Source organism: Triturus cristatus, chromosome 5_1 (genome assembly GCF_964204655.1).
Source record: "Triturus cristatus chromosome 5_1, aTriCri1.1, whole genome shotgun sequence".
Taxonomy (NCBI): Eukaryota; Metazoa; Chordata; class Amphibia; order Caudata; family Salamandridae; genus Triturus; species Triturus cristatus.
The window spans coordinates 122,673,203-122,697,020 of NC_140587.1; positions in this window are offsets into that span (position 1 = coordinate 122,673,203).

The window sequence follows — 23,818 nt, forward strand, 5'->3', positions numbered from 1 at the left end:
TGGTAATTATTCAGGATAGCATTCAGACTCATCATTATTTTGTTCACTGTGCCACCTCAGATTAGACCAAGCCAAATGCAAATCCATCTTGGTTATGAGCCAACAGGAACAGTTTAGTCCAAACAGCGAAGCCAGTTCCTCACTTAACCAGAGAACTAGCAACCCAAGACTAGGTTCAGCTTCATTGTGCTTATTCATTCAGGTGTACCTTGGTTCTAGTGGTACATTGAGCAAGGGACACATGTCTGGGCATGTCCTTGGCCACTGAGGATGTTACATCAAACCCATACAAGGTGATAGATGGAAGAGTGTATAAGTGCAGCTCCTTTCTCTATACACTATTTTGCTAATGGATGCTCATACTCATAACATGAGACACTCAGGTCTAGGAAGCTCACTTAATATGTCTGCAAGGTCCCTAGACACTCAGGGGCATATTTATCACTCAGTTGGTTCGTCCTTGTGCGAAGCAATGGGGTGTAAGGGTGACACACTTCTAATCCTCATTTTTCAAGCCATGCAAGTCCACCTTGCATGGCTTGATAAATCAATGCAGTGCAAATGTATTTGTTGGTTTACTCTGCCCCAGGGCGCCATTGAATGGGTGGAACATGGGTGTTCCCACACATCCACCCATGCATTTTGGAGCATTCCTGGAGTTCCCACCAATAGTAGACCTGGGAATATGTCAAAATGCTTTGCCTCCCCATGTGAGGCGTAACAAGGAGAAATATCTTTATTTCTACTCATTTTTCATCTTTCTATGTGTACTACATTCTGCAGCACACATAGAAAACGGAAAGTGCCTCAGATGATTGTTTTTGTGCAGGAAGGTGTCCCTTCCTGCACAAAAGTAATCCTGTCTGCAAAGCAGGCACGTTTGTACCTCAGTCTAAGGATGCCTGTGTTGGCACTAGGCAACAGGTTGTTGACCAGCACACGGAAAGGGCAGGAATCTTTCGTATAATGTTAAATATGATGCAATCCTGCCTTTTTTTGCAGTGCAGTGCAGCAAGGTGGCTTGCTGTGGTACGCTGCATGAAAGTTTGATAGATCTGTCCCTCAGGACCCACTTTCCCTTCTGTTTTTTGAGAATGGCTGACCTCACATAGTTTACAAAAACTGGAAAACAATGAAAAAACTCCAATGGAATTCACAACACAGAAAATGTAAACAGGGAAGTCTACATATAGAACCACAGTCACCATTGGTACCCTTTTCAGGGAAAAACATCTATTATTGATCCTGTCAAAGGTTTGTCCCATGGATCAGTTGGGCAGGAGAGGAAGAGTCATATACAACAAGGCCATGCGTTCCTCTGTAATATCTCTCACCCCTACTCAGAGGCCATACTCCTAGGGTAGGTAATGTTCTGGAAGCATCTTTGTATCAGAATTCTTGTGGGTGTTGTCTTTACTGCTGTACATACCAACAGTGTTCACCCAGCAGCAAAAATACACAGTTTATTTTGGCACTAGTAGTCTAACAAAAGATGTTGTGTTTGCGCTCAGAATTCTGGAGCTTTCTCAGGCAGCAGTGGACATGCTTTGTATGCCTGTTAGTATCGCTTGGGCAGTTTAAAGTGCAGACTTGGGATTGGGCCTGGATAAGCCTAGATGGTCCATTCTCATATCTCGTTTGTTAGGTTTTAGATGTTCTTTCTATTTATTATTATTTTTTTTTGAAACCGTTTATTACAGAATCCAAAAAATATACAAAGATGGGCCTACAACCTTCAGGCCGGCCGCTAGCAAACAGAAGGAGCATATAATACAGACAGTAGAACGCACGCTGCGGCAGAAGGGAATTCACAGGAGTTGAAAGAGGCGTTGGCAGCCACACCATCCGGACCCCACACGACGGTTTCATTTTTATATAAATAACAACAAGAAACAGGTCCACAAGGCAACCCACAGTCGGAAACAACAGCATGTGCTCCCCTAGGGGGGGGACCCCACCGATCCATAGGAATATCGAGGGGGGGAATAGGTCAGGACGGGGACTAAGTAGACTCATTGCCCAGAACCGGGAAGACAAACAGGCTAAGGAGACGGGGCCGGTGACGGATCAGGCAGTAGCGGCGGGGTACAGATTCCCCCACGGTAGGCGTTCCAGGGGCCCCATACTTTCACCCATGTCCCAGGCTTACCTCTCGCAACATACACCACCTTTTCCCGAAACATACACCAATCCATGTTGTCCTTCCACGCCGAGACAGTCGGCGACCTCTGGGAACCCCACAGTTGCGCAATGTCACGTTTGGCCACCATATACCCCAGAGTCGCCCACCACGTCTGCGGCACTGAGTAGTCGGTTGGCTCCCATACATTCAAAAGACATCTCCTCGCCTCAGGCAACAGCGACACATGCGTAACTACCTGCAAAACCTCATGCACACCACGCCAGAATCGCACCACCTCCGGGCATTCCCACAAAATATGGAGAAAGGTCCCCAAAGAACCACAGCCACGCTTACACAACCCGTCCACAGCATAGCCCATATGCATCAGCCTCGGCCCCGTAACATAGACCCTATGGAGTATCTTGAGCTGGACGAAGCGAAGGCGGGCCGGTATGGCCACCTCTTTCGGGGAGGCCACCGCAGACACCCAGTCCTCGTCATCCAGCTCCAATCCATCAGCCCCCCACGCCTCACGAAGGCCGGTCAGCAGTCCCGAACGGTCATTGATGAGCTTTTTGTAAATTAATGAAATCGCGCCGTCCGGGACATGCCCATCTAGCACTCTATCCTCCAGAGGGGAGTACTCCGGGATGGAGGCAACGTCCGGAAATACGGAGCACAACGCATGACGGATCTGCATATATCGAAAGTACTCCCTGTCCTGCAGCTGGAATTCTGTCTGCAGCACATCGAACGTTTTGAATCCCCCCCTCGTCCAGAGATCGCCCACCCTGCTGATGCCTATCATGTCCCACTTCTCAAAGCCCTTCGAGGTCCACAGGGAGCCCAGCCGCTCAGATGCGTATAGTGGCGTCGCCCGGGTCAAGCGATCCTTCCACCCCATCGCCACGTTAGCCGTGTGCCACACCCGTACCATGACCCCCGTGGGGCCCGTCAGCCGCGCGTCATGCGAGCTAGAATAAAGCGCCCGATTATAGTCACCACCCGGCAGTAACATTTTATCCATCTCAAAGGCCGGGTTTAGGGCGGGCCCGTAAAGGCCGTGATTGATCGCAGCCAGCTGGGAGGCCCAGTAATATCGCTTGATATCTGGGAGGGCAACCCCCCCGTCGTACCACGGGAGCGTCAGCTTCGCCAGGGCGATACGCGGCCTACCCTCCCAGAACAGTCGGCGCTGCAAACTCTCCACCTCGCGAAAGTAGCGCGCCGGGACAACGTCCATTGTATTCTGCAAAGCGTACAGGAAACGTGGCAGCGACATCATCTTAAACAATGCCGCCCGGCCGAGCGGCGAGAGCGGCAAGCGCCTCCAACGCGCGACGTCCTCCTTCAGGCGCTGGAGGGGGGGAAGCAAGTTCTGTTTATATCGGGCCTCCGCGTCCAGGGTAATGAAGACACCCAGGTACCTAAATCCCCGCGGGGCGATCTGGATAGGACAACCCCGCGGAAGGATAGGATCCTCCCCAGAGAGGACATACACACACGATTTAGCCCAGTTGATGACCAGGCCGGAGTTGAGGCCAAATGAGTGCAATACATCAACCAGTACTATCAGTGATTTACGCGGGGAAGCCAGGTACAGAAGAATATCATCAGCGTAAAGAGATACGCGGTCCTCATACTCGGGGGTCCATCGGAGACCACGAATAGAAGGATGCCACCGCAGCCACTCCGCCAGGGGCTCCAAGGCAAGCGCGAAGAGGAGCGGCGATAATGGGCAGCCCTGGCGCGTGCCCCTGCCCAGCTCAAACGGAGCCGACACTCTACCGTTCACAACCACCTGCGCCAGCGGTCCAGAGTACAACAATTTCACCCATCCGATGAATCCCGGGCCAAACCCAAACTTCGCCAGTGTCGCCCAAATATATGGCCACTCAAGTGTGTCAAACGCCATAGTGGCGTCCAGGGATGCCAAAATGGCCGGTTCCCGTATAAACGGGACACGCGCGAGCACCCCATGCAAGCGCCGCAGGTTAAGCGCAGTGTTGCGATGAGGGATAAAGCCGGACTGATCCTGGTGAATCAAATCGCACACCACGCCAACCAGCCGATTAGCCAACACCTTGGCGAGAATTTTGGGCTCCGCATTCAGCAGCGAAATAGGCCGGTAGGACGTGACCCGGTCCCGCGGCCTCCCCTCCTTGTGAATAACCACGATAGTAGCCAGACACTGGTCTAGCAGGAGGGAACCCGCCGAACGGGCCGCGAGGAACATCGCACGGAGATGCGGCGCTAGCGTATCCGGTCGCAGCTTGTACAATTCGATGGAAAGACCATTAGGACCCATGGCCTTGCCGGAAGCGACCGAGCGTATGGCGAGGGCAATTTCCTCAGAGGTTGAGGCGGCGTCCAACAACACTCTGTCCTCCTCCGAAAGGGAAGGCAGCGCGATATCCCTAAGCAGGGCATGGGAATCCTCTTCCGAGCGGGAGGACACCGGGGAATACACCCCACGGAAATATTCTGCAAAGCAATCGACAATTTCTTCCGGTTCAGTGACACACACACCATCCAGTTTCTCAATCGACGGGACAACTCGACTCGCTCTCTCCTTTTTATCCAGCCACGCAATCAATTTCCCAGCCTTATCACCCACATCATACAGTCTCCCCTGTTGCTCTCTACTGAGGCCCCTGGCCGCCTCCGTGACGAGGGCCTTATAGGCCGCCTGCTTGAGTCAGAGAACATGTAATTTGTCATCCGTCACCCCACATTCGAGGTCGCCCTCCAACTCAGTTATTTCAGTTTCAACACGGGTCACCTCCTCCCGCTCACGCCTCCGGGAATGGGAAATAAGGGACAGGGCATCCCCCCGAATCACCGTCTTAAATGCCTCCCATAGCGAGACCGCCGATGACACCGACCCCACATTATCGTCAAAATATCGCTTAAGGGACTTAACCAACTCTGCGCGAATGGTGGGGTCACGCAGGTACCAGGGATTAATCGGGACCACCCTACCCTCTCCCCTCGGGAGAATATCGAAGTGCAATAAGAGCGGGGAGTGGTCTGAAATACCAGGCGCCAAATGGCGCACCTCCCCGATCCTCCCCGCATGCGCCGCCGACACCAGGACATAGTCTAGCCTTGAGAGACTGCCATGGGCCCCGGAATGAAAGGTGTACTGTTTCTGCGTAGGATGTTTCAAACGCCAACAATCCACCAGCCCCAAGGTATCCAAGAGGCCAGACAACCACGCTTGGGCACGGGGGAGATCCCTAGGGGGGTGACGGTCCTCAGTTCCGGAAACCACAGCGTTAAAATCCCCCCCAACCACCAGAATCCCCTCCGGAAGGCCAAAGAGGAGGCGCCCCAGATCCGCAAAGGTGGTCGTCTGCAACCCTGGCGGGACATAGACAGAAACAAAAATAATCACTCTGCCCTCCATTCTACCCACCAGAACCGTGTAACGTCCCCTGTCATCATGGAGCACCTCATCAACTTCCAACGGGAGCGAGGTCTTGACCATGATGCCCACACCCCTTGAACCAGACGTGAAGCCCGAATGGGCCAGGAGGCGGTAGCCCCGTCGGTTCATAGCACTAAAGGAGTTGCCAATGAGGTGCGTCTCCTGCAGAAAATCTATGTCAGGTGAAATTCGTTTCAGGAACTGCAGGACCACACCTCGTTTTATCCTGTCCCCCAGTCCATTAACGTTCCAGGACAAAAGACTCAGTCCCCTACCCCCCATCATAAACGAAAACAATCACTCGTCCCCCCGAGAGCACTTTGGGAATAACACAACGATACTTTTGCCTTGTGGTACAAATGAACAACACCCCACCCCAACCCAACCGCCCCAACAAAACTCCCCCCTCCCTGCACCCCTGCATGAGCCCAAACAGCCCCCCAACTTGCAGTGTGCCTGTCGCCCCTATATAGTTGAAACTAGGTAAACCCCCTAGAGGAGGAAAGAGTACCCCTTCGAGACCCCGCACCACCTACAAAGGAGGGGGAACGAGTACAAAAAACGAGAGACCCTAAGCTTGGCCGAAAGCGGCAGCATCTTCGTCCAGAGTGAGTCCCAGTATCAGCACCTCAGTCCCGGTCCAGTGGGCCTTCTCCTCCCGCAGCCCCCCCCCCCGCCATCCCGATCCCGACCCCCAGACAAAGTGTCCAGCCAGTCCCCGGCCGTTTCAGGACGGTCAAAAAAGTGAGTGCGACCATCCACCTCCACTCGCAGCCTGGCCGGGAAGAGCATGGAGTATTTTAAGTTCATGTCCCGAAGCCGCCGCTTGACGCCCAAGAAGCTCAGTCTCTGCTTCTGGACCGCTTGGGTGAAGTCAGGATAAAAGTTCACCTCCATGTTCTCCAGCTTGATCAGCCCTTGCAGTCTGGAGGCTTGCAGAATCGCATCCCTGTCCCGAAAATTAAAAATACGGGCAATAAGAGGCCGCGGAGGGGCTCCGACCTTCGGCCTTCCCCCGGGAACTCTATGAGCCCTCTCCACGGCAAAAAACTCACTCAGTCCCCGAGGCTGGAGATGGGTAGTGATCAGGTCCTCCACAAAAAGATCCGCCGCCGACTCCTCCCGTCCCTCAGGTACTCCGATGATGCGGATATTATTCCTCCGGGCCCGGCTCTCGGAATCCTCCAGGCGCCGATCCATGAGCGCACTCGCCTGACGAAGCCGGTGTACCTCCGTTTGAAGGGCCGCCACCTCAGTCCTGAGGCCCGACGCGGTGTGGGCCAAAGAATCGACCCGGTCGTTAGTCTTCGAGAGATCAGCTCTCACCAGGTTGACATCAACGAGGACCGCGTCGATTTTATGCGCTAAAGTGTCAAACCGCTGGCCCACCGATGCCTTCATCTCAGCAATGGCGCCCATGACGTCTTGCAGAGTCAGATCTGTGGGCAAATCCGGGGCATCCGGGGGGCACTCAGAGGACTTGTGCAGTCCACCGGGAGATTCCTTCGGGAGGGTGTAGTGGTCCATGATGTTGGCCTGATATGCGGCGCCACGCCGGGTCGACTTGGCCTTCAACCGATCTCCATCTTGTTTCGTGGCCATCGTCGCGGGTCTCACACCCTCACCAGCCATGCAGTAAAAAGCAAGCAATCAAGGCCACGAGCTCCGGGGGGCCACCCCAGGATGGCGGAGCGGGCCACAGCAGGCAGGCAGGCAGGGTCTCCCAGCGAGGCCACCCCAACACAAAGAGCGCCGCGATCCCACTTGCAAAGACAGCAAGGGGGCGCGAAAGTGAAAGTGAAAGTGCGGGGTACGCGACTCGCCAGGCCCAGCCCGCCGTTGTTGTTCACTTTGCCACCGGGTCGCCCCCAAACGCGAATCCGGGGTCAGGAGAGAAGTAGGCCGCAAACTTCAATCGGTGCTCACTCCGGCACCCGAGGTCCGATTCGAAAACGGGAAACGGGTACCACCTCGGCTCAGGCTCACTGACACAGTCCCCTCAACTGATACAGGATGAAGACAGGATAAACGTAGGAGGTTGCGGAGGTCCTCGGGAGCCTCGCACCTACGCGGCCATCTTGGTTGCGCGCTAGGCTCCTCCCATGTGTTCTTTCTATCTTGATTCAGCTATATTTGGGGGTAATTCTAGGTTTCAGAAATTCTCAAACTTTTTAGTGATTTAGACTGAGTATAGATTTGCCCATAAAGAAGAGGGTACAGGTGGTCCCACAAGGATAATAGAAACACATAGATGGGGATACAGTAAGGGAATAAATGGAATTAAAGAGGCACAGGGTCAAAAAGAAGAAGATGACAGCAAAAAGGCAGACTGGATGGAAAAAGACCAAAAAAGAGACAGCACTGAAACTGGGCCAGTGCTGAAAATGGGGGGAACATAGTGAGCAGCTGGAGAACCAAATAGCCTGGTTGGTGCAAAAGTGACTATCAGACCAAGAGCACAAAGTATGATGATAAACTCGGAGATGGGGCTCAAGTAGGATGGCACCACTACCCCCTCGCCACATAAAAACAACTGTTGAGTTTTAGTATGCATCACATTCTGTTCACTTTTACAAAGTGCATGTTTTGCACATTGTTTATGGGACCTCCCACACCACAATGCAAATGAGTCTTGTACAGAGGTTAGATGGACCCTGCGATTCAAGGTAAAAATAACTTATCTACAGAGTAGTTGATAGCAGCAAGGGAGTCAAATCCTCCTTAAAATTACATACCCTTGAGGAATTAATTTAAATCAGTATAACAAAGGGCCTTCTGTTGAGCTAACAAAGGGCTTTATGCTGAGCTAACTAATCACAGATGGGTTCAGACTGGGACAGAATATACTCCAAAGCACCAAAATAAAAGTGGCCCCCATTAGTAAATTAGAAAGCTAAAAATTATGCCAATTTGTAAATTGGGGTAGTTTTGAAATTGTAACGATATACTGTATAATTGTTTTGAGATGTGTGGAAGACTGCATGCTTTTGAGCTTTTAACAGGTAATGTTTGTTTTAATATCAGGGAAACCAACAGAAAAAAACTGTGTAGCAGACCATAAAACAGGCCTCCAAACAGCCCAAAAAATGGTCCACACACTGATCTGGGAGACCAGCCCATCGTTAACTGCCTGATTGCCCTATAAGCCAGTCCAACTATGATCACGGACTGTAATCATCTACTACTAAAGTACAACCACACCCTATCACAGTGGTATTTGACCCTCAGGGAAAAGAAAGCCAGCTCCAGTATACCAGGTGCTGGAATAGAAAAGTGAATCCTACCCTATAGCAGTCACAAATCAGACATGCATTAAACTAGAAATTATAAAAATACTGGCCCGTCAAAGTTTAAGTGCCAAATGGATAAGGTATCCTATGTGTATTTGTAAAGTGCACCTTATCATCAATGAGGTTATCCGGACACTGCGTAAGTGTGTGTGCCTAGCCCTGCCTATGGTAGTTTTATTAATTGAAAATCCAGGTCTTTAGCTTCTTGTTTAATGCAAGAATAAAGGAGGAGACTCTGATATGAAGTGGGAAGCCATTCCATGCTTTTGGAGTGATGTAAAGTTAATGCCAGTTAGACGCCATTTCCACTTTGGATGAACTGGGAAAATTGTTGGACTCTGGCAGAGGCATGAAAATTTGTGGCTGTGACTCTCCTGTGAGAGCTTATAAAGTTGCCGATGGGACTCCCCTGTGTGGGGGGAGGGGCTGCAAAGCTTTTGCATTTATTACTTTAAGAACTGTCCTCTCTTTTTATATGCGGAGTTCTCCTCCTGCACAGACAGCAAAGTCTCTGTAGTCTTAAACGCACTGTTAACTTGTAGTAATATGGTAAACATACACAAAAGTGTGAGTATTACCTTTGTGAATCTCCCCAAATCATTTATGTGCATACTCTCTTGGGCTTATGTAGGGTTGATGTCAATGTGTCTTATACTTACCTAGGTTTTGGCCTTTGTTCATTTTTATGAAAAATATGTTTTCTCAGAATTAGACATCAAGCAGCTTTGGTCGCACTGAGAGAAAGTGCCTTTAGAGGCACCTCTTCCATTTGTAAAGATAGAGGGTGTTGTTCAGCCTTTTTTTAGCTGCTTTCTTAACTTTCACTAGCCAGACTGACTAGAGAACCAAACTGGCAGTGGATTAACTTTTTTTCTGAAATCGCATCAGTCTTCAGCTGTTAATGTGGAAATGCTAATGTGGAAATATCATTTCTGCACATAATGGTTAGAGCAGTTCCAGCCCCACACATTTTACTAATGGCAGAATGTGCCAACAAGGATCTCTTAAACACAGAATGAGAAGGAGAGAGAAGGCCATTACCACCACCAACACTCTTGTAACATAACATTTCAACAAAGTATGCGATGCATGCCTATTTTGCCTTGGTTCTTAGAAGATGTGCAGGTTAGGTGCTTCTCTTGTGCATTCTAGTGTTCACCCATAGACTCAAATTCTAGCACTTTTTTGTTGAACTGAGAATTAACTTAGGATATGCACATGTATTCAATATGGCTAAAAGCAGCCATCTATATCACTGAAGTTTCAATGGCAACAGATGCAGATTTGACAGATATCGTAACAATCATTCTTAGGATAACCAAAGAAAATTAAAAATGATTTTGGAATGATGTGAACACCATTTGGCTTTTTGTTTTGCAAGGAATCATGTATGGTATTATTTACATCGAACTAGCATACACATGTTACTGCATCTCCATGTAAGACATCCTATTGACATTGTACACCACTACATATGGGCATTTCCGACATGCAAAATATTTTCTGGTGGCTGTACTAAGAACTAATGCTTCCTACCTCTTGGTGTCCTTATGGTAGGCACTGCAATGATGAGGAGGCAAAGGTATGGTGGAAGGTCTTTATTCAGAATCAGTTCTTTGCAGAGTGAAACCGTTCATCCTGCAACACCCATTAACCGTCCTCAACATTCTATAATTTGACAGTATGAGGGCCTCACGTGCACATACATGAATGTGAGGAAGGACTGGGGCTTGTGAAGGGCAAGAGAACACGGAATAAAACAACATGCTACGTATTGGCATACAATAACTCAACATAATACATCTTCTACCTCTTATCAATGACTTATTCTAGTGCATAGTCTTTAAATATACTAGGAGGAGCAGTATTTCTTTTGCCACAAGCACTATCAGTGAGATTAGTTGGTTCATAGGGTGAGAAAACATTGACAGAACTTTTGCCACTTGTTCTCACACCATCAGCTTCACCATACACATCACTTGTGGCACTGTCTACAACTTCTAGTGTTCCACCACAAGCAAACATGGATCCTCCCACTTGACCCATTCCACCACAGACCATTGTCTAACACAACTGTTGTGCCTTTAGTTTTGACTACCTACCTGGGTTATGTCACATTGTCAAGATATGCCTCTTTAGGAACATTTTATATACTCATGTTTTTTAAGTTGCCTACTTTTTTACACACAATGACTTTTGAAATACATTTGTGTGCATGACAATGCAGGATACCATTCTCTTAATCTGCATTACTTATATTTCTACTTTGTGGGAATATTATCTCAACACCTTGAACATTCACTATAAGGGATAAAGTTCACTGCACAAAATGTCATCATTGTTGTTGTTCGTAAGGCAACAACGCTATCCAACTAGAATAAACAATTGAGGAGTGACAGGGGTTGCGACATAGCCACATGGGTGCTGTTTAATATATATACAGAACCACGTCCTTGTTTATGCAGAGGCATACTCAGCAGGCACTGCGCTGTCACTACATGCCAGAATGCCAGCTCAACCGATTCCTGTTTACAGTCATAGATGGACAGCTTGATAACAGTTACCCACAGGTAATGGGAAGTTAGTCCACCCTGGCAAAGATTTGGCAGATCACCCACCTTAGGCAGAACCAGGTTAGGGAGCTCTAGGTAGGAGTACACTATAGCACAGTGCTCATATCTCCCCATGTATTTACTATCTGAGCACTATGGTAGAAATGTCTATCTTTTTCAATGTTTTTGTGGTGCTAATTACGCTGATCTGTTTCATTCTATTGATCATCGCAGCAAACTTCTTTTATAGAAGAATCACAATGCTTCAATACATTTTTAAAAGCCTTGCTGAGTATTTCTTGAGTACTTCTTAAGGATATGCATGAGCGTCCAAATAAAAGGGTTCTAAATCTGTTACCACAACTATCTTGGGTGATCAGGGCTGTTATGCATACATTTGTTACCCTGTAAGGTTAGAGGAGCAGATGGTGCACTGTGGGCTAGCAGGAATATAGGAAAATATATCCTGAGGGTGTGCACAGTATCAGTCTGGCACAATCCCGACATCTGTGTTGTCCAAAAAACGCACAGTTTTACTGGAGGAGGTACTAACCGTACAACACTTACTCTGGGCAGGGTGTAAGGAGGACTTTATATACTCATCGCGGTCCATCGAAGGCTATAACTTCACAGGATGTCAGTCCCGTACACCCATACGCACAAAAGGCAGGAAGAAAGTTCTGATGCTGGTGACAGGCAAGGGAACAAAGTATGTATTGGCATATAAATAACCAAGAATATTATACCACCTAGGCATCTAAATCATCAATATTGCACCCTCTGCCTATGCAATACTTTTACAAAGCAAAAAATGTGATCTGGTTGTGTAATCTAGAGCATGCCCTCTGGAACTGATGTCCTGAAATAGTGACTAGATCCTAGGATAATGAGAAGACCCATTTGTACTTGATGGTTTCTTCACCTTTGTTTGAATTGTGATTTAAATTTAAATTTATGAGGTGCAGGTTTCCAGGGACCTTTTTAGGAATGTCATATGACATCTCCTGTTGCTCTCATTTTCCCTTTACTGAATTTTTACATAGTGGAAATGTAGCCTTGTATGAAAACATAACCTTGTTTTCTCCAAGGGGAGACCATTTTTCACAAGGAGAAAGCCTTTGCCCTACTCTACCTTCTATAATGACCAGAAGAATAATTATTGCAGTTCTTCATTAGCCTTTCTACCACAAGTCCTATGGATACTATGAAACCCGAAGAACCTGTTCCTCAAGGGATGATTATAAGTAATTGGCATGAACACTATCAGTGAGATTGGTTCGTTCATTGGGCAACAAAACATTGATGGAACTTTTGTCACTTGTTCCCACACCATCAGCTTCACCATGTACATTACTTGTGGCACTGTCTACCACTTCGAGCGTTTCACCATAAGTGAGCATGGATCCGCAACATTTGACCCATTCCACCACTGACCATTGTCTAACAAGACTGCTGTGGCCTTTTGACTACCCACTGGGTTCACTGTATCTGTGCATATTGATTTTCTTTTTGCAATATCCTACTCTTACTTGGTCACTATGTCACACAGACATCATCTAAACAGCATTCCTAGCTTCATAGTTGCTACCCATACTGTGACCATTTTAAATCCATATTCCGCATATGGACGTCTTTCTCTAGTTGACACTTTGGGCCAGATGCATCAACGAGAAAACTGGTCGCAAACGGGCAGATTAGCAGAATCTGCCCCTTTGCGACCGGTATTTTTGCATTTGGGATGCATCATCCCAAATGCAGAAATCGGAATTTAAGGAATCTGTAAATAGCGATTCCTTAAATTGCGATTGCATTTAAGGAATCCCAAATTGAGATTCCTTAAATGCAATGCATTAAAGTTATAAAATTAGCGATTTCGCTAATAGGGGGAGCAAATTACCATGAAGTTGAACTTCATGGTAATTTGCAAAAACTTTGAAAAATGCACTTTTGTGCATTTTTCAAAGTTTCATGTTGCACACACACATGCCCTTAGAGCATGTGTGTGTGCAACATATGTGCACAGATCAATTTCAGGGGTGCAATAGGGTGTCATTTTGACACCCTTGCACCCTTGAAATTGCATGAGCAATTTGCGAGTACCTACTGGTACTCGCAATTTGCTCATGCAATCTCCAATTCATTTCTATGGGCCTGGAGGCCCATAGGAATGAATGGGACGGCATTCCTTAATTGCTACTCGCTATTTGCGACTAGCAATTAAGGAATTTTAAGGAATCGCTATTTTTATAGCGATTCCTACATGCATAGGCTTTTGCAATTCTTTAATTGCGAATCCTTAAAATTCGCTATTAAGGAATCGCAAAAGTCTTTGTTGATGCATGTGCCAGTTACTTTCCCACAATGGCCGTTCTACACCTGAGTAAAACAAATAGGAGTTTGCCTGTGGTGTTATGAGGTGTGGTGTGATATGAACGTAATCTAAATCTAAGGGCTGCCTGAATTTTATTATGTGACTTTTGTGTGGTTTCATTCATTTATCAATTTGCTTATTCAACCTGGCTATTAAGTCATATTGTCAAGATAGGCCTAGTTAGGAACAATGTTATTTTACAGACACATGTTTCTTAAGCCGCCTTCTTTTTTACACACAATGAATTTTGACATACATTTGCGTGCATGACAATGCAGGTTAAAATTCTCTACTTACATTTCTACTTTGTGAGCATATTATCCCAGCACCTTGAACATTCAGTATAAGGGGTAAAGTTCAATGTGCAAAACGTCACCATTGTTGTTGTCCATGAGGCAACAATGCTATCCAACTAGAATAAACAATTGCAGACTGACAGGGGTTGCGACATGGCCACATGGGTGCTGTTTATTATATATACAAAACCACTTCCTTGTTTATGCAGAGGAACACTCAGCAGACACTGCAAGGTCACTACATGCCAGAATGTCAGCTCAACTGATTCCTGTTTACAGACACGAGGTATGTCTTCCTCTACAGCAAGACGGACAGTTACCCACAAGTAATGTGGAGTTAGTCCACCTCTGGCAAAGATTTGGCAGATCACCCACCTTAGGCAGAACTAGGTTTGGGAGCTCTAGGTATGAGTACACTATAGCACAGTACTAATATGCCCGCATGTATTTACTATCTGAGCACCATGATGGAAATGTTCACCATTCTTGTGATGTTTATTACGCTAATCCGTTTCATTCTATTGATTATCATAGCACACTTATGTTTTATAAAAGAATCACAATGCTTCAAGAAATTTTGATAAGCCTTGCTGAATATTTCTTGAATACTTTTTTGGATATGCATGAGAGTCCAAATAAAAGGGTTGTAGATCTGTTACCACAACTTTCTTGGGTGATCAGGGTTGTCATGCCTACATCTGTTGCACTGTAAGGTTAGCTGTGCAGATGGTACACTGTGAGCTAGCAGGACTATAGACCAATATGTCTTGAGGGTGTGCACAGAATCAATCTGGCACAATCCTGACATTTATGTTGTCCAACAAATGCACAATTTCAATGGATGAGGCACAAACCGTACAACAATTACTCTGGGCATGGTATAAGGAGGACTTTACTCAACAAGTGTTTCTCCACCCCCATGTCTCAAGTTCCAACCCCCTTATGTGTGGTGTCCCTCAGGGCTCGGCTCTGAGCCCAACGCTTTTTAATGTCTATCTTACTCCCCTTGCAGCAAATGTTGAGCAATGTGGGGTAAAAGTTGTCTCGTAGGCTGACGATACACAACCGTGTTCTCGTTTAGGGAACACAACGAGAAAGCTTTCGCCAATTTTAAGCAGTGTCTCTTAAATATCTGGATGACAGATAGCTGCTTAAAATTAAAAATGACAAAATGGAGGTTCTGTTTTTTAATCAATCCACTCCCCCTCGGTCAGCACTTTGGTGGCCGGCTGAGCTTAATCCGCCTCCGCTGCCACTTGCTTCTGCCAGGAACCTAGTGTTTAAGTTTGACTCTCAACTTACTGGCAAGGCTCAAATTGCTCATGTTTCCTCACTGTGTTTCTGGAAACTGAAGGCTCTGCGGAGATTTCTTCATTTTCTCCCTATGGATTGCAGGAAGTCAGTAGTGCATGCATTTGTCACCTCTTAACTTGACTATGCTAATAGTCTCTACCTTGGTCTTCCTAAGTATTTGCTCAGAAGATTACAGACTATTCAAAATGCAGCAGCCAGGCTAATTAGGAATGTGCCACAGCAACATCATATTACCCTCCACTTGCGCAGCTTACACTAGCTCCAGGTAAAAAGAAGAATAGAGTTTAAGGCACTGACCTTGGCGTACAGAACAACTAGGGATACTGGTCCCCAATACCTGAAGCAGAGACTTCAGAAATACAGCCAGGCAAGAGTACTTAGATCTAACAACCAGAATTTACTGGTGATCCCCGCTTTGCAAAGGCCAGGATCAGTGGCCGTGCTTTCTCTGTGAAAACCGCCACACTATGGAATTCTGTGCCTGACCACCTAAGGAAGACTAATTTGGACACCATGTTTAGGAAAGCTTTAAAAACATGACTGTTTGGCCTGCCCTAGAGCTCATTGTCTAGTCCGGCTCATTCCCTACAGGTTGGATGCACTGCTAGTGCCGGTACACCTCCGTCAGAGGTAGCCTCGCGCTCTACAAGCTCCAATAATAATAATAATAATAATAATAATAATAATAATATATGCTTAACGCGGTCCATCGAAGGATAAACCGTCCCAGCATGCAAGCCCCACACACGCACACACACAAAAGGCAGAAAGAAAGTTCTGATGCTGGTGACAGGCAAGGGAACAAAGTACATATTGGCAAACAAATAGCCCAGCATATTACACCACCTAGGCATCTCAAGCATCAATATTGTACCTTCTCCATATGTAATACTTTTACACAGCTAAACACGTGATCTGATTGTGCAGTCTAGAACATGCCCTCTGCAACTGATGTTCTGAAAAGGTGACTAGATCCTAGGATCATGAGAAGACCCATGTGTACTTGATGGTTTCTTCAACTTTGATTGACTTGCAATTTCAATGTCAATTTATGAGGTGCAGGTTTCCAGGGATCTTTTTGGGAATATCATATGACATCTCCCTTTTGCTCTCATTTCCCTGCACTGAATTGTACATAGAGGAAATGTAGCCTTCTATGCAAATTCACCTTTTTTCTCTCCAAGGGGAGCCATGTTTTCCCAGGGAGAAAGCCTTTGCCCTAAACAAGACTCTACCTTCTATAATGTCTTGCTCCTCAGACCAGAAGAAGAATACTTTTGGTTTCTCATTAGCCTTTCAACCACAAGTCCAATGGATACTATGAAACCCGAAGAACCTCTTCCTCAAGGGTGATCAACAGTCGTAGGCTACCCATTTGCTTAAGACACAGCAGAGACTGCAAAGCAGCATAAGCAATATACAAAAGGCACTCTTCAACATATTTGAATCTCTCTATTACTTAGAGGTGATATAACTTTTTTATCCCATTTTGTATACTCTTGCTACATTGTAATTGAAATTTGCAAACACTCTTTAGATGCCTTTTCATATACAGGCTCGATGTTTACAACATTCACTACTTATCCTTCAAGAACTAATATTGACAGCCCATCTATGTTAGTATACATGATTATTTAGGATTATTAATCACATTTAGTAATCTCAGTCAATTTTCTGTGATACTTCATGGTAATTTCCAAATGTATTTTATCTTTGCAAGTGATCTCTGTAGGCCCATCGTCGTATGGCTGAGTAAGATAATATCATCTGCGTAGGAGAGGTCACTAACGATGCATGACCCTAATTTCAGTTGGCGTGAGTTAGTCTGATCGAGCCTAGGTGGCTAATAGGCCATGAAATGTTATGTATGCATATCCTTACCTCTGACATTTTTCCGAACTCGCAAATTCACCTTTTTTCTTTTTTATGTGTGATTGCATACGCCAAATCGATTAGATTTGGGTCTTAGGATTCTTAAAATTTCTGGTTGCACATGGGGTATATGGTGGCATGCTGCTGCTCCTCTATCTCCTCCTATTCTGCCTTTCGGGTGTAGACAGGCAGAGTGGAGCGCAATTGGTGCTTCTAAAGCCGATGAGCCCCATTCTCATAAGGCCACAATCTGAAGGTCTGGGTACTCCCCTGGAGTAAATGATTACATTCTCCAGTTCCCCCTTCTCCCATGAAGGGGGTTATACTTAATAATGTATGTGCTTGCACCAAGATTCCCTAAAGGAATCGCGCCGAGAACAGGCTCCCCTGAGAATATTGTGTGATCAGCTCTTAGGCACCTGAGGCATGGCTCAAACTACTGTGCATATTTGTCCTTTCTAAGCAGGATAACCTGATCCCCACTGGACCATTTCTAATAGAGTTTGTTGAGTTTACACCCTGGTGGTGGGCTCAACTAACAGGAATATACTCCAAGGGCTTTTTGACACTAAGAATATGCTTAAGGAGTTCCTGTTATCTTCCACGGCTTCTAGCAAGCCCACCCTCAATCGGATGTATTAGGGAATCATGGAGCTGGTGTGACCAGTCCTGGAGAAAATCTACAAAGTCCAGTGTACTGCTAGGAGTCTCATGACTTCTGACTGGTGTTCAAGCACCTTCTTAGCTTTCCGACCCACTACCAGGTCTTAAGATGTGGAGTGGGGTTTCCTATGGCAGGTGGGGCAGCCACCCAAACATGTGGCACAATGTCATCCCTTCACTACTTAGTATCAGTCTCAGGTACATACCACCACCTTTCTCACCATAGACTACCTTCTGGGATGGTCAGAGGTTTTTGCTCTGCCCACTGGTGCAGCATCAACAATTACCTCCCAGCCACGTATCTCAAAGCACCAATCTCATTGAATGCTGACTCAGACATATGGCAAATTATTAAATATAGTAAGGAATCTACATATGTCAAAACTGACTTCATGTTTGGATCCCAACCCCTTAATTTACATAAAAGGTACATACTCTGAATTTTGAAGATACAGTAAAAACACGAGTAAAACATACTGTGTGCAGTTACAGTACACCCAAATAAAATAGTGCAGTCAATCTTGGTCTCCAATTAAATCACTGTAATTTAGTATGAGACTCATCTTCCACTGTACTTCCTCAATGCAGATAAGTAACTGAACCACATAAAATTCCACTTGAAATCTAATAATATATGTTTAGGCACAACTCTCTCAGAACCCTTTGCGCCAGCTCCACTTATTGTAAAAGGTGAGCACTGGAGGATACAGCTGGAAACCGTTTTCCACAGAGCATTCTAGAAGGTGATAATCCATCAGGGGTCACAGGGCACAGCAGAAATCCAAAAACTGTAAGTCCAAAAGCTAAAAAGACTTGAGGGTGTCATGGTGTAAAATCTGACTTCTAACTCTTAAATTTCCCACTTTAAGCTAATGGCCAATGTAAATCTTATACATACCTCTAATGTATCCACTTTGTTCGATTTATTTTACCCAAAAAACTTTTGAGATAAGATAAAGGGATCACAATCACCCACTGAGAGTACATCTGGTTCTAGTATATGTTTAAGACTAAAGATCTAGGGTTAGGTGAATTTTCACCATTTTCTGAGTCGGGTAAGGAGTCAGCATTTTTAAATTCCTGAAAAAGATACAAGCATGGACGTCAGTTAGAGGTAGCCAGAAGAAACATGTGCAAACAGTGGCTTGTCATTTGTTACCCATGTTGTGACCTGGCACTGCCTTTGCTACTTTTTGTCGCAGGGGCCACAAAAGTGAAAACAGCAGACACCGGGAGTGGACAGGGCTTTAAAAATACTGTATATTTTCAGTTGCTTTATCCTTCTGCCTTACCTTAGCAGCACACTTGATGTTAATGAGGGTCAATGTGTAGCAGAAAGGGACAATCTTTTGATGTCACTGTGGGGGTCAAACTATATGTGATGTCATTTCTGCTACTAAACAAAAAAAGGGGGCTGGGGCTTGAGGAGGTCCAGCATACGTGACCCTACTACTGACTTGTCAAAGAAAGGTATGCAGTTCCTATAGAGGGATGAAGGTCTACCAGGAGTTAGGGTGAGGAACTGCTCACTTAGGAACAAGGGCCCTTGCACACCCCAAGGGGTGTCATGCTTTATCATCGTGCATCTCCTCCTTGGGCTGGCGTTGCAATGCTCAACGGGCCCAGGGAAGGGGCTCTTTGTTAGAGTTCTTTTCTTTTTGCCGATGTGAAGTGTGAGGTGTGGTGGAGTGGTATGTGAATGGAATTTAATAGATTGGTGCAATAAAAATAACTACAGGAGCCCAAAACATTATTTTAATTGCTCGATTCCTTTGTTATGGTTAAAACTTGGATTCAGGTGAGAGATGGATATAATGGTCCACTCCAGCATGTGACAGTGTTTGTAAGGAAATGGAGGGTCAACATGGTTCATGCCAATTACTGTGTAAAAGATCATGGCATTTCATCAGTACTAATAATCCTTATCTACACACAAATGTATAATATACCTTCTGGGAAAGACCAAATTGCAAAGTTTTAGGGACCCCAGTCGTGTGGGCCACAACAGACACTCACTGGTGCACCGGAGATCAATTGTCAGTGACCGTATCTACTGGCAGACCTACCCCTTGTTCTGCTACACCAAAACATTTAGACAAATTCACATCTATTGATAAATGTCTGTAATCATGAGAAGCATGTACATTTCTATTTGTCCTTACCGTCTGAAAAAGTGATTTCTGTTTCACAAAAGGTCTCATCATTTTTGCACGTGATCATTTTTAGACACCCCAGGGCGATCGTCGGGTTACTGCATGTGAAGCACTTCAAAGAAGAAGATGCTGAAAAACGGAAAGAGACAGACCCAGTATGAGACATCTGTATGTATGCCTGTTTGCTCTAATGTCTTGACTGGAAATATGTTAGAAATAGGCCTACAGTGTGGTATAAATGGGTTAAGGGGTGGCCAAAATATATTAGTGAAAATGTGCAATGAGTTGATCCTGCCAATTTCTCAATACCATTAAGCAGAAAAGGAAAATCCATAATTCGCACTGCAGAAAATACTGTCTATGGTTTGGTTACCCATAACCATTTTCAACACCAAAGCAGTTGGTTTCAACCAATCTAATTGGTCTCTCTACAACCAATGTCAGCTTGAAATGTATCGTTATTACATTTGTTGCAGTGTGCTCAACTAAATTGAGTTCACTTTTAAGTAAAGCACAAGAGAATTCAGCCAATCTTGTTTCTGGAAGCAGGGCTGGAGGAATGTCTCATCACCTAAGATGTGGTGAGTTTGGGGAAGCAGTACTCTAGACTCTCTCACATTGAGTCTATCTCAGGGAAGGAAAGGCTGGAAGTACTTGCAGATTGTGGGACGGTCTGGAGTGAGACTGGCTTCTTTGCAGAATGCCCTAGGTGATGGTGCCTCTACAATAAAATACATTTACTTGCAGGACAGAACTCTCATATAGTTTGGAGACATGGAGGCCATCCAGGATATCTAGGTATTATTAACACATGGCCCATGGTTTCTTTGACTGGCAATTATGAAACTACAGCCAGAACTTTGCTAAGTGTATGTAAGATTTCTTTTGCAAAGAAAAAAAAATTGCTTACCTTCTGTAACTAGTTTTCTGGTAAAAAATCTATCTAACCCCATATTTCTCACTGTGTGATTTTCCCTCTGGCGCCAGACTGGTTTGGGAGATATTTGATAGCAATTCCTTCATGCATCACCACATGGTGTCATGAGACTCCATGCCGGATTCATTCCTGCCTTGAATGGGACATAGGGCCATTATATCTGCAACACCTTTATGTGTTGACTTAAGTTTCTTTCTGATCTCTATCTATGCAGTCTGCCATGGAGCCTATCGCAACCAAATTATGTCAATGTGCAGATCGCTAGCTTAGAATCGTCTAAATGGATTATATGGGCCCATTCCACTGAATGGGGACTTGGGTGAGTCAGTTAGGAATTTGTGGTAAACAGATACTGTACCGTTGTGCGGTCTAGTAGTGGAAGGGGCGGAGCATGGGAGGAGCAAGGGGAAGAGGAGGCGCGAGGAAAGGAAAAGTTAGTTAGAGTAGGGACGGCGAGTAAGACGGCTGCAATAAAGAGTTGACAAGGGAAGTACGGTGTCTGTCGTCATCGGGGGGGCCGCAGCGAAACACGACAGCTGGCGACGAGGGTGGGATGAGCGGCAGGCTCTCCCGAACCCCAACGTGTGATCGAGCCCGCCCGAGTGCGGGTGGCTGAGGAAGACGGCCGGAGCGCTGACACGTGCGTGGTGCACCCGGAGCCTGGACCGGGGCCAGTGGGCCGAAGAAAGGAGAACGTAAGGAGGAGGGAGAAACTCTAATCCTGCTCGAGTTCTCTCCCCCGCAAGAGTTAAGTGCTCAGCAAGAGTGACCTCGCCGTATGAGAGCGCCCCCCCCGCGCGTAAAGTGGAGGACGCGCGTGAGCCTGAGAAGCAGCAGCAGCAGCAGTGAAGCTCACCTGCCTGGCGCCGGCTGCGATCTCACGGAGCTGGTGAGTGAGGCTCCGATAGCAGTGCAACCAGCAGAGAGTAGCGGTTCAGCCTCGTGTGAGGCCCTGCGTGTGTGTTAATCCGGCGGCCATCTTGAAACCAGGCAGCCTCCGAGGGACACCCCTATTAAAGTGAGATGGCGGCCATCTTGAAGTCAGGCGCCTAGGAGTCACCGAGGGGGAACAAACAAGCACAAGCAAGTCCAAGACAAGTTCGCAACAAGCACAGGCAAAAGCAAGCGAGAAATAAACAAGCACGAGCACAGCCAAGATAAGGGAACAAACAAGCACGAGCAAGTTCAAGACAAGTTCGCAACAAGCACAGGCAAAAGCAAGCGAGAAATAAACAAGCACGAGCAAAGCCAAGATAATTTCGCCGCAAGCACAGGCAAAAGCAAGCGGGAAATAAACAAGCACGAGCGAAGCCAAGACAAGTTCGCAACAAGCACAGGCAAAAGCAAGTGGGAAACAAACAAGCACGAGCAAAGTCAAGACAATTTAGCAACAAGCACAGGTGAGAGCAAGTGAGCTGACAGAAGTGAGCTGAGTCAAACGCACGTGACCCACAATGTCGAACCAAGGATCACCGACACGCCAAGAGGCGAAACCCATTGTCATGGGACTATCACACCTGCGCCCTCCGGAGCCCCTGGCGCTTGTAGTCGGAAGCAGCATGGGCCCTCGCTGGGAAGAATGGATCGAGGATTTTGAAGACTACATCAAAGGCTCCAAGGTGCTCGGGGATGAAGATCAACTAATTGCGCTCCGCAACCTCGTGGGGAAGGACTTCAGCAAAATGATCAAGGAAATCCCCGCTGCGGATGCAGGAACGTACGCCAAGGTACGAGAAGCCCTGGATAAAAAATTTGTACACAAGAAGAATGTGGACTACGAGAGGTATGTGTTCCAGCGGGCGCGTCAGGAGAAAGATGAGATAATGGATGCCTACATAACGCGACTACGGCGGTTGGCGCGCCACTGCAACTTTGAATTGTTCTCGACAGACGACGCCATACGATTGCGCGTCATTGACGGCTGTCAGTCGGAGACTCTCCGAAGAAAACTATTGAAGAAGAGTCACACCCTAGACGAAATCGAAGAACTGACGAGGGTGCATGACCAGGCCGAGGAACAGGCCAAGACCATGGAAGCAGGGTGTACGGAGCGCAAGGAACTAGTATGTCAAGTGCGCACCAGTCGCCCCCGCCGAGGGTCGAAAGAGCGTGAGCGACACGCCCGGCCATCATCGCACCGCCGCCACCCTGGACATCGGCGGCCAGACTCAGGGAGGAGGAGCAGGCGGTATGATCACGCGAAGAAGGCGACTGCTCGACGATGCTACAGATGTGGGTATGATTTTCCACACAGCGGAGTGTGTCCAGCTATGGGACAACAGTGCCGCAAGTGTGGCCGAAGCCATCACTTTGAAGCCATGTGCGGGGAGTATCGCCGTGAGAAAGACAAGAATGCACCTGGGTCGTCACGAAGCGACACCCGCCGGCACCATGTGCGAGCAGTGCACGATCGCCAGAAGTCATCATCAAGATCCTCCCATTCTAGCAGGGAGTCGCGGTCATCAAGGTGGTCGAGGAGATCTCCGTCTCGAGACTCTGGGTCAACTTCGGACGAACGAGAGTACTCGGTGGAGTACGCGAACATGATCGCCGACCCAGACCAACTTAAAAAATATCCCCGACTGGATATCAGTGTCGGTGAACATAACACGAAGTTTGTGATGGACAGTGGGGCGTCGCTAAATTACATCCCAGTGACAGAATACAGGAAAATGAACCCTCGCCCCCGACTGAGCCCTGCACACGTCCGTGTCTACACCTGGATGTCCAGGAAGCCACTTCCGTGCCTTGGGAAGTTTCCAACAATACTGAGACACCAAACAACATCTGTCCCAGCTGTGATACATGTCATAGAAGG